Here is a 10,677-nt window from a genome sequence, read left to right on the forward strand (position 1 = left end):
CCACTTGTAATCTACTTTTTAAATTTATATCTACAATGTATGTCAATTAATTATTATCCGATTCGACGTGTTATCAACAAAATAGGTACCTAATGTCCAAATCTAATCAATAAATTTCGATGAACATTTCATGGAAATTTTTAAAAATAAAAATAAAACTATGACATAAGCCAAGGGGGGGGGGGGGGGTCCGGACCCGGGATCCACCCCCTGGGTTCGCCACTGTGGTATGGTGTATTGGTGTAATGTATTTTTTACTTTTCTGCGAATTATTTTTGATGAGTGTTTATAATAAACCCGATAAACAGTCGGTAAATAAAACACAATTACCATGAATACCATGGGTTTACCATAGAGGGATTAGGGCGTGGGTTTATTTTTAGTGACTGAAAAAATTGTATTCACCTCTGGGTTACATGCTTTATATGTTCGTAATAAAGAGTTTTATCCAAATATTTATGAACTCTTGAAAATATTTTGTCCTTTGCCTGTATCAACTGCTACACCTGAACGATGGTTTTCAAGTTAGAAGAGGATTAAGTCTTACCTAATAAATAGTATGACAGAAGTAAATATTTCATCAATTTTCCTATTTGATATTGAAATATAATTATAAATTATTAATGATTATATACTTTGTTTATTAGAACCGACTTAATGTGTTGGCTTTATTGGCATGTCAGCGGTCAATACAATAATCACTAATCATGCCAGATGAGGTTATCGATGACTGAGCATCCAAAAAAATAGAAAACTGGATTTTGTGTTATAACTAATTTTTGTTTATTGTATTAAACACTGGATTGGCACTAGTATGAATTTATAATAAACGCTATTAGGTATTATACAATTTGTGTTAATTTTTATTTTGCCTTGATCTTCACTAACCTCAATAGGTAACAAGTTGGGGGGACTTGAAAAATGTATATTACCTATGTACGTTTTAATAGGTAATATTATATGGTGTATTATTATATATTTCATCCTCTCCCCCCTAAAAAATTCCTAAATATGCCACTGATAACGGCAATGATTGTAATACTGTATACCTATACACTGTACACTAGTACACACAGGTTCGCCTCTTAATATTTTACAAGCCCTTTGTGAAGATAATTTATTCAGAAGCTTAACATAAATTGCTATGTTTACTAGTGTTTTTAAAAAGCGCAATACTTTTTTCTGTAAGTAGATGTGTAAACGATGTCACGATTTATAACAGAAAAAAATGCTTTGAAATTTTGTTTCAATACCTCTTCTGGTAGAAAAGTAAACATGTGTTATTTGTACAAAAATTTGAAAGATGACACATTTTGTAAAAAACATTTAATTCTGATTCTTTTGTTATTTCTTAACTTAAATTGTTAAGCCTTTGTTCATATTTATTTATTTTTTTTAAACTGTAGTACTGTACAGGTTTGAATATTTAACAATTTAATAATTGGTTGTGTTGCATAAATTAATTTTATATTAAGTAATAATATTATATTATTAAACAGTAAACTTTAAAAAAAAACTGGGCAAGAGAGAAATGTCAGCCTCAAAAATATATCCCCGTGGGGGGGGGGGGGGAGGGAATGTCCTACTACAATGAAAACAGTTGCGGGAAAATGTCTGTAGTATAACAAACTGTACTCCTTAGTCTTATCCTACACTCCTACCTACCATATTTGACACATTGTATGTGCTTGACACCTCAAAAATTATTTACATATAACATATTAAGTATATTGCTACTTCATTTCAATTAAATTTGTTTGTTATTACTTATTAGTTATTTCTCAATGAAACATAAATGCTATGAATTAATAATATTTATTTAAACCAATTTTTCTATTTTATTTTTTTAAACGGGAGGCCTCAAATCTAAGTAAAAAGCCTGGGCTTCGCCTCCTTCATATAAATAACAGCCCAGAATACAGTACACATACATAAACACTTATTAGGTACTAGTCGATAGCAATCACTGAATTTAAAAATAAAATGAATAAATTGTGCCTGTTTAAAAAGTAATAATTAGTAGAGTCTAGAATACATTTTTTTATCAAATTTAAACAATTTTTTTATATTATATTATAACACACATAAGTACAATATGGAGTATATTATACTTTTTAAATAATATTACACATTATTTTATAATCAATTAACACATTTAAACATAAATAATTATTTTAATTTTAGGAATTAAACATCACCAGTCTTACATACTTTATTACAACACTTAGAATTTAAACTTTTATAAAAAAAATATGAAAACTGTGTAAGCCACTTCAGACAATATTGACTGCACATTTTATAGGTGTTAAAAAGTTTTTAACATTGTATCTGTAAAACATATACAGGTATTTAATAGAAGTATTGACACATTTTAAATGAAAATAAAAATTAGTTTTAAGAAGCTACCACATTTAGTACATATAAAGCAAACTTTTTACACATAAATATTAATTTATTGCAATAACTATTATTCTCATAGTACAAATAAATTTAGTAATATTTATATTTTTAAGTACCTTTACAAAGAAAATGGGGAAAATGTTTATGCTTAAACTACTCATTATTTCTTTGGGATGATTAATCTCAACTGTAGGCACATATTTATTAGCCTAGCATAGAAGGTTAGACATTTTTATTTTTAACACATTTGAAACACCAATCAGATTTAGTTTAGCAGGCTGCAATGCTCCATTTATGTACATACAAAAACCACATACCATTATCATACCATAATAATAGCTACTGTTTGATTGTAACAATGTAACGTCTAGAATGAAAATATCAATAAATGTTTATTCAAATAGGTAATACAAAAATTAGGAAAAAATTGTGAAATGGAGATTTAGAATAAAGATATATTGTTATGGAGATAAGGTTTGTTTTTCAAATATCAGTGCAAGAAATTTGTAACTCCGTTAATGTTTACCTTGAAACTGACAATTGATTAGTGCAACATTCTGGATATAATATTGTGATCGATCCTGATAGGAAAAAAATTGAATTTGTCTTTGTATAAAAGTACTATATTACTTATTATTTAGATCAGTGGTGGCCAAACTTTTTTTAACTCGGGCCATAAAAAAAAAAAAATTTTACCGCGGGCCATAATTTTTTTTTTTACTTTTAAGTCATCAGAATTTTAGGTATAGGTATATAATTTTACGTAAATGTAAAATATTATATTTCTTTCGCGGGCCAGATATTAAATGATGGCGGGCCGGATTTGGCCCGCGGGCCGTAGTTGGCCACCACTGATTTAGATGTTTAGGGCAGTCTTAAGTTACACTTCGTCTAGATTTTCGAGACATTTATACATTTTCACTGAATGCCCATTTTATTCAAATATCAGATAATTCTTAAGTAATTCTATTTTTTTTTTTTTATATCAAATATCAACAAATAATAAGATATAAACTATATCAATTCCTTATTATTTTTTTCAACACCTAATAAAATATTCAACATTTTATTTGTCTTAAAAAAGTTTTGCTTATATTTATTATTATTTTTTTTATTAACACTTAATTGGAGTTTTCAATAGTTATAAAAATATTAAAAAATGAAAAATATTGTACAATGGTCAACAAATGTATTTGTGCACTCCCACAACTTTATTTTGTTCATGCAACTTGTACTATGATCCAGCTTTGAGAAGAAATATATTAGAAAATTATACTTAAATAATATAAATAGATAACATTACATATTAATTTAAAAAATATTTGAATGCAAGAATATGCTTTAGGTAATATATAAATATTTTGAGTTGGGATACTATAAATTATTGTAACAAACCCTGTAAATAACATTTTGTTAAAAAATTATGATTGGATGATAATAATTCTGTAAGACACATTTTAACGATGTACAAGGGTTATTAAAGATAAGAACAGATTTATATCACAGACATAAAATATGATATTTTCATAAGTTTTCAGGATCAACAAATCTCATTCAAACATTATCTGATAGAGAAATTGTGCTCAAAGAACGCAGACACTCGAAAAATACTAATTAAGAAAAAAAAAATATATATTATGAAGTCCTCTACCTATAGGGACAAATAATAATGTACCTAGTTATTCGATTGAGATCTCTGGAAGACTTATATTGATGATTGACCTGGGTTAGTATCAACCATCTGTCAACCCTTCGACCGTCCATTTGTCAGTCCGGATGTATGTCCAACGAGACCATCACGTATGAGCTGCAACAGTGACAGGATGCGACCGATGGACTCCAACAGTCTCTCATGCAGTTCAACACACTCTCTGATGGTGGCCCGTATGCTGCGTACAGTCCGTGCAAACTCAGTCACTCTGTTGAATACACTCTCCAGCAGTTGAAGCCGGTTCAGATCATTTGACATGGCGACTGACGAGGAGTCTGCGTAACACTAGACGATGGAGGCCAGAGTCGAGGCTGGTGGTCGTTACCTTCAGTTGTTGGATGCGCATGGACGACAATGATCAGAGGTTCGTGCTTGTATGATGTATATTATAAAATATCACTAAGTACGGGGTTTATGGTTGAATCGCAATCACACCCCTGTTGACTTGTATCCTACAATCCCAGTAACAAATTATATAAAAACCACATAATTATATATTATAAAGAAGAATGTATTATTTTATACATTTACAAACCAGTGACTACTATTGAACAGCGATGCGTAACTAAATGATAGTTAATAATGGATAATTATCGGAGCACAGATATCAGTTTATAACAATGTACATAAATATAGGTAGAAAGCGAGTATGGAATATAATTTTTGACTTTCTGTGCGTCGAGCCGTCGAAGAACGAGGCGATCGTGATTCGCGGCCATAGATAATATAAGAATTCTTATGTTGTCCATGCTCGCGGCAGCTCGCAGATCGTGTTATCACTATTATACGTTTGTATCATAGATAATACATTATCTGTGGTTTGTATTTTATTTCCATTATTATATTGTGAATAATAATATTAATTTAAAAAAGGTGGGTAAGTGGATGTCGCTCTGCTATGTTCAAATGTAAAATCTACTGAAGTGTACATCAAAAAGTGTAAAAGATTTTCCACAGTACAATATAATATTTATATCGGGCTAAAATGCACTTTGCCAACCCCCTGTAGTAACCAGTCGCTGTCACCAGATTGGTTACTCCACACTTCTTTAACGACGAAGGCACGTACACGTCGTTGAACTGGATCGGAGGATGGTTGAGGTTTGATGAAATAAGTTATTGAACACCTATGTAGATACATATAAATATATATTATATATATATGTTTATTAAACAAGAACTAATATAATTAATTTAAGTTACCTATTAAATTTGTCGACTGAATGAATAATTCGGCCGGAGAATAGTTGTAATTTAATTTAGACTTAATGTGGACAGCGTTGCGGCTGTTTCGAGTCCACGACCCTCACAAGTATTGAAGCACTGTCACGCACAGCGCCTATAAAAAATTTTATTATTTTTAGGGTTCCGTACGGTAAAACGGGACCCTATTACTTAGACTCCGCTGTCCGTCCGTCCGCCCGCCTGTCACAAGGCTGTATCTCATGAACCATGAAAGTTGAAATTTTCACAGATTATATATTTCTGTGGCCGCTATAACAACAAATACTAAAAATCCTAGAATATATAATATAAGCAATGTTGCCGACATGTTTATACCTGATGATAGTAGGTACGGAACCCTTCGTGCGCGAGTCCGGAGGAAATGGACCTGTCCGACTCGTACTTGGCCGGTTTTTTTTTATATAGGTAACCATTAGCTTTTTATCTACTGTATCTGCCTGAAGATAATTGCTTTTTAACAAACTGGTTCGAAAAAACCAGCAATGATAACAAAGAATATATTGACACCTTATAAAAGTACCAATTAAATGCAAATGCTATTAGAAATCGGCCAAAAACTCGAAGTCCGAAGCAATTTTACTACTATAAAACGTGTACCTACACGTACACCCGAAAAACACACGTCGTTGTAAAACAATAATAATTGATACATTCATCGTTCCGCCCAATAAATCTAAAAAACTTCACCTAAAACTATAGGACGAGCATAATTACAAAATTCAAAATATGAATCCTCACTAAAATAATATTATATTATAAGTACTTACCCGTAGGCATAAGTACGTATCAATGATAATGATGTTCGGGAAAATAAAACGTTAAATGAACGCGTCGGTCGTACTCGCGCTGGCTAGCAATAAACGACGTCGTAACCGTCGAATGGGCTAAGTTTGTATTTTTCGGTGACTGCTTAGACCGAAATTGTTTTTTATAACTCACTTACAATTTTGTCTCCAACAGTATTAGATACTTGTTTCACTAGACCGAAAAAAACACTGTAGATCGCATAACATGGCCACGACGGAGATCGATATCGGGGTAATCCTGAGGGAGTTGATTAACACGCTCCAGCTTATTTACGAGCTTATTGACAGCTTATCGACCGTCGACGAGGCAGATGGAGGGCAGCATTTCGACTACAACGAAAATCAAGAGGGTATTGACAACGATAACGATCAAGAGCACATTGACAAAGAACAAGTCCCTGCAGAGGACATCAACAACAAGAAAGACCCAGAAGATATATATGACGTCGTGAACACCCTTTTGGGTGAGATAGTCAAAGCTGTCTGTGACGAAGTCGCGTCCGAGACTATGGCCGGCGGAGACGTGGAGGCAGTTACAGTTACTGAAAAGATGGAAGAGACACCGGTCGAGGGCCAGTGTAAAGAGAGGGACGGATATGGATTGGACAGGACAACCGAAACGGAAGCACCAAAAGCAGCGGACACCACACCTCCACGTGGACGCACCAGGCGAATAATGGCCATCACGTGGAAGGGAGTTAGGCGGGTCACACGTCTGATGCTGTGCGGATTCTTCCGAGGAGAGTAAAGCCGCAGTCCACCGCTCCCTCTTTCCTCGGGTCGAGGAACACCAGACAAGACATGGGCGGCGACATGGGGGATTGGTACGTGAGAGAGCACTTAGCGGTGATTAAGTCATCCCGTACGTTTCCGGCCACCCGTGGAAAGACGAGGTCGTGGGCGATGGCGACGCGAGCTCGCGGTTGCCGGCACGCGAGACCATCTGTGGTGGCTCGGCGATGGCACGAGTGCACGACGGTAATCGGCGACTCGTGACGGCGATCACGGAGACCTCAGAGCATGATGGGTGAGCGATAGAGATAAAGTAAGCTATGGGAACACGGGCGTCATTCCATCACCCGACCCGCAGAAACTGATCACGTTTTAGGGTTCGGATAAATGATTATGAATTAGACATTTAGACAACTTAAAATCTTTACTAAGTTTAGTGGTATCAGACGTTGGTGAAAAGTTAAAACTCATTGAAATGGACAACTCTAAATCTGAAGTTGCTCAAAATAAATGAATTTGAAGAAACAATGTGTAATAGTTTAGGAACAATTTCTGAGCTTAACAGCACTATTGCAAAACTTACATCTGAATTGGATTAAGGCGTCGGTTGTGATGACGCCAGTTGTTTTTGAATGATGAATTTTTGAGCTTTGGTTAGAACTGAACCACCTTATTTTACTGAAATCGGCGCCACTGCTAAGGTGTATCACCGTAATATATGTATATTAGAAAATGTAGAAATAATAAATGCAATTTATTAAGGATGCAAAAAAATTAAATGAGAAGAGGTCATTTACGGACTCTAGTATGTGATTGTAATTTATGGAGAACATAAAATAATGTTTAATTTAAAATAATATTGAGTTTAAGCTTCTACAGTCAACTTTAAATTACAAACTATAAACTCAAAATACAAATAAAAAAATAGCCTGATATCTGTTTTGGTCATTGTAAATATGTGCGAAAAAAATTAGATTTAGTATAATGTAAAAAAAAGTGGGAAGGCAAATTTGAGAATTCTTTTACAATAGGATATTAAACCATATTTTAAATTAAAACTATTGATTTTATACATTTTATATTTACAAAAACTTATAAGTACCTATTGAAAACCTTATAAAAACTTAAGAAAATAATATACAGTTATATTTTAAAATACATTTTATAATTTTCTGTGGTAAAAAAATCATTAATTAAGGTTGGCTGTATTTAAGTTTTTAATTATACTAGTACAACTCTAGCTGGCAGTCTTTAAGACCGTGTTAAAAACTATGATAAATAGTTAACGTCTAATTTCCTGTCTTATCCTAACCAAATTCATAATATTTAAGTATTTTCTCTCATTGTTATTTTTACAATATCGAATACCTTGATAGTTAGTAGGAAAAGAACATTGCAAAGCTCACGACCAGTGATGAAAGTCGTCTATCATCACAATAGCTTCAACTTACCATAGATTTACCTAACTAACCTTCTTATGACTTATTAGGGCACTTTGAATAAAAAGATTCTGAGTGGGTTGCCGAACTTAAGCTTAGACCATATACTATGGATACCTATGTCACTCGTGTAAACAATTTGAAGCACATATATGCCACGAGTGTCTAACATTTGTATGTATACATATTATCAATTCATCATTGTATAATATTATTTAAATCTATTATTATTATATTATATATTTTTATTTTTTTATCACTATCATATATATATATCATACTAGCTGAATATGTGCACTTCGTTGCCCGTTAAATGTACCAACTCTATATGACTCAAACTTTGTTTAATTCGCTATTTAATATTCGGTGTATGGTGTTTAAAATTAATCTTAACTTTTCCATTACCAGGAATAAAAATTCTGATTCGCAGCAGTATATTATCAGGTATGTCCTGCGGTAGATATCGCGGACCCCTAGTATGTACATAAGTGTATGATTTAACTCTAAAGTACATAAGTTATATCATGTTTGTCGTATTCTACATTTCTATCTATGGTTGATTAATATAATCAATAGCTGATCCCGTGCATTTCGTATCCCGGCAACCAATAATTATTATTATGATAGCTTCAAAAGCCATGGCAACCATTTATAAACAAAAATTTCCGTCGGAAATTTCAAAATAATATATAATTGGTTGCCATGGTAATATGGAGGCACGCACGGACGGAAATCTCAAAATAATTTATAATTGGTTGCCATGGTAATATGGACACACACACACATACACATCCACACCCACATACATTAATTTTTATATATATAGACTGACAAAAAATAATAATACAAATCAACAAAGGCCATGTAGCCAGGTGTTCACTTAAAATGCCATAACTCCGGAACCAATTATTGCACAGCGTACAAACTTCACAGAAACCATCTACGCATATCAATTTTAATATGCCCTGAAATTTTTTATCGAAATCGGTTCGGTGGTTCTTGAGTTATAAAATTTATTCAAAATGTACAATCATTTTTATATATATAGATATATTATTATAATTTTTTTTTTTAAATTATGTATCCTTGTTAATCTATTTTTAGTCTTTTTTTGAACTCACTCACTCCAAACACAAGCTATTTCAATGATTTTCAGTATTTTGTATAGCGTTAGATTGGAAAAATAGAAGCCAACATCAATTGCACAAGATTGTGACTAACACAATTATACTTTGATCAAAGAATATGATATAAATACTGTTTTTGGTATAATCGTTTTTTTCCCTTGTATTTTGTTGGTGGCCGATGATTTCAACCTGATCAGGCGACCGGGGACGTATCAATATAGTACATTTCGTATTTTTTTTTTCTTTTTGAGCTTAAACCCAGCAACGTTGACCACTAGCTTCTTTTTGTCTATAGATTGTTTGTAGGGGGGAGTAACGGTTGGTTAAAACACGTTTGTGTTAACCTAATCAGGCGGTCAAGCACGTCTATCCAATATATAACATATCAGTATTGTACATTTACAATATTCTGCTATAAAACGTGTACACACACAAGATTAAAAAAAATTTTAGTAATTACCTAAGTAACTTTTTCTCAAACTACCACGTCTTACTAGATTGTACATTTGTACATCACATTAACTAATTTTCATAATAATCTTTAATACTTTTTTCAGACTTATTTCAGTTTAATTCGTTATTGTTTTTTCTAGTAAGAGGGTGCTTCACAAATTGTATCATTTTATTTTAATTGTGGTTTTCATAAGCAAATGAGAAAAAGTTAAGGTTATAAATTAAATTTCAACCAAAAATAATATATAGGTAGTAAAAATATAATTAAAGTACAATTCGTTATTTAATATTCGGTGTATGGTGTTCAAAATTTATCTTAACTTTTCCGTTGCCTGGAATAAAAATTCCGATTCGCAGCAGTATATTATCAGGTACGTGCTGTTACTTACTGAGATGTCTTTGAGCAAATTAGAAACTCATTGGAAAAAAACTGATTTCAATTTCGGCAGATGAAGCATATTATGCATAATGCATAATATACATACATATTAATATATTAGTATTTTTACTTCATATAATACGTAGTCCCTGCAAAGTGTTGGTTCACTATACTCAGCTGCTCAACTAAACTTAAAATGTATTAATCTTTTTTTATTTATTATTATCAAAAAAAATTTTACGTAGGTCGTACGTACAATAACTAAATGTGTTGTAATTGGAATACTGGAATAGCATTGATAAAAATAAAAAAAAACTTGAGGAGAAAGTATCACTTTTTTATTTCACATTAAAAATTTAATTTATTTTAAGACTTATTGTTTTGT

The 10,677-nt window shown here is 32.3% G+C and overlaps 1 long non-coding RNA gene across 3 annotated transcripts; it reads right to left on the reverse strand.

Annotated features, from left to right (window-relative positions):
• Window positions 1–2,122: 2,122 nt before the first annotated feature.
• On the reverse strand, window positions 2,123–4,892 carry LOC100569022. 3 transcript variants are annotated; one of them, XR_003839778.1, is made up of 3 exons: window positions 4,647–4,872; window positions 4,076–4,563; window positions 2,123–2,328 (listed from the first exon to the last, which is right to left on the reverse strand). It is a non-coding gene; the product is annotated as an uncharacterized LOC100569022 (long non-coding RNA). The 3 variants fall into 3 exon arrangements; XR_001680194.2 differs by lacking the exon at window positions 2,123–2,328 and having other exon boundaries at window positions 3,584–4,563; window positions 4,637–4,892; XR_001680195.2 differs by lacking the exon at window positions 2,123–2,328 and having other exon boundaries at window positions 3,584–4,563; window positions 4,647–4,884.
• Window positions 4,893–10,677: the final 5,785 nt, after the last annotated feature.

This window comes from Acyrthosiphon pisum, chromosome A3 (assembly GCF_005508785.2).
Source record: "Acyrthosiphon pisum isolate AL4f chromosome A3, pea_aphid_22Mar2018_4r6ur, whole genome shotgun sequence".
In the NCBI taxonomy this organism is placed as follows: domain Eukaryota; kingdom Metazoa; phylum Arthropoda; class Insecta; order Hemiptera; family Aphididae; genus Acyrthosiphon; species Acyrthosiphon pisum.